The sequence below is a fragment of the Pteropus vampyrus genome, unplaced genomic scaffold (genome assembly GCF_000151845.1).
Source record: "Pteropus vampyrus isolate Shadow unplaced genomic scaffold, Pvam_2.0 Scaffold44, whole genome shotgun sequence".
Classification (NCBI taxonomy): domain Eukaryota; kingdom Metazoa; phylum Chordata; class Mammalia; order Chiroptera; family Pteropodidae; genus Pteropus; species Pteropus vampyrus.
In genome coordinates this window covers 2,799,509-2,801,698 of record NW_011888825.1, presented here as the reverse complement: position 1 = coordinate 2,801,698, position 2,190 = coordinate 2,799,509, and positions in this window count along the sequence as shown.

The following is a 2,190-nucleotide window of genomic DNA, read 5'->3' as shown; positions in this document are numbered from 1 at the left end:
TTTTTTTTTTATCAATTTATGTTAAGCCTGCTATAAATACTTATGTCAAAATATGTGAAAAAGAAAAATTATAAACTCTAAAGTGATATGGGCTGAATTGTGTTCCCCGAAATTCATATGTTGGAAAGTCCTAACCCCCAGTACTTCAGAATGCTAACTATATTTGAAATGGCATCTTTAAAGGGGTGATTAAATTAAAATGAGGTAATTAAAGGGATGATTAAGTTAAAATGAGGCTATTAGGGTGGGCCCTAATCCAATATGACTGGTGTTCTAATACGAAGAGGAGATTAGGACACAGACACATCCTGAGAAGACTATGTGAAGACAGACCTCCAGAAGACTCCAATCCTGATGATGCCTTGATCTCGGAATTTAGCCTCCAGAACTGTAAGGAAGTAAATGTTTAAGTCTGTGGTACTGTTACAGCAGCCCTAGCCAACTAATATAGTAGTCAACCTCTTTCTTAGGGTAGATTCCTTAATAAACAGTTATAAGATTTAGGGTATATAAACCTCAACTCAGAAGTAGTTGGTTTGGAATGACTTTCCTAGGGACCTTGTCAAGAAGGTGAGGGACTTAATAAAGGACTAGTCTCACTTAACAAGATATTAAGTATCTTAAATGCCAGACATTTAAAAAGATGATCTGTTTTAAACCACAAAACATTTGTGTGGATCATTTTGCAGCAAGCTCGCTAGATAAAATTTAGTCTTCATTCTCAGCTGTTGCAGGTTAGAGCTTATGTAAGGATCCAAAAAGGGAACAGCAGCTTTTGAAGAAACCTTTTATTTGCTCTTCATTCCAGTGTCAAGCTTAAAGGCTTAGGCTTGGGATGTTAGCAGGAAAAAGGGCCTCAGAGATGACGTCCAGATCTTATTCATGAGGAGAAAATTGCAGATTAAGGTGGTGGTCTTACTTCTGAACTGACATTAGAATTTGGGTCCCCATTCTAGTTAAGTCCCTGCTTGGTCCATTGCTCTGGGGTGCTCATGGTTACCATGTGAATCCAACCAAAATGGGTGCTGTATGCTTTCAATTATGAATCTTGGGAAATTGAAATCAAGGCTGCCTTTCAACAAAATATCACTTTCAGATCTTTACCTGGGTGTGTTAGTGTTCTCACTGGACTCTTCAACGGAATTACTATATTAAGAAATGCCATTTGTTTATTTGAAAATTATAAGAATCCTGCCTGTGCAGTAGGCACAGAAGTACCTAATGCCTCCGGCTGTCTGTGAGGCAGCTAATCACTTAGGCATAAGAGCTGAGATTCACTGAATACCAGTAAAATGCCCATTTGAGTTGGGAGGCTAATTTGAACCCAGTGATTTGGAATTGTAAATGCATCTGCATAAGATATTTTAAATCTTAACTATTTTTAAGCATAAGATTAAAAAATTTTTTAAGTCACCCATAATCCCCCCAAATAACTTTTTTTTTTGCATATAGCACAATTTAAATTGTCTTGTGTTACTTTTAAAAGAGCAGTCCCAGACAAGCAATTTTCATCCATTTAGCTTATACTTTTTACTCCTAGTTATGAATTACATTACTCTATACTGATATGGGTGGTCATTCCCATTCATTAATGAGATGTAATTAATAACCTCTTCAGCTATTTCTTAATAACACCTTTAGAACTTAGGAGATAATTATTTTCTGTTTATTTTTAAAATGTATTTTAAATTTTACTGGTTCTTTCACAACTATACCATATCCTCAATAGAGAAAATTTGGAATATACAGAAAAGTTGAAGGAAGAAATTTTAAAATTGCCATTGTTCCACTAATGGGAAACAATATTTGGATGCATTTCCTTTCAATCTTCAACATTTTTAAATCTTTTGTTATACCAGAAATTCACAGATGTACTCCTTTTAAAAGAAATTAGACATGAGAAATCAACCTCAATCTCTTGCCCACCACTCCCTTACCCTCCTCACAGGTAACTACTATTTTGTGTTGGGTAAGTATCTTTCCAGAGTATTAACGATCTACTTAGGCTGTGTTTCTGCCTCATTATGAATAATAAAAAGTTTTGTTACCATAACTAGCACAGATATCCCCAAATTTCTATGTGACATTTTTGTTGTATTTTGTGTATTTGTTAGATTATTGAATTTGGTAAATATTCAAGGTAGCCCAAAATAGCTCCTCCTTCTCCCTTTGCCAAGGTTGGGTAGTGGA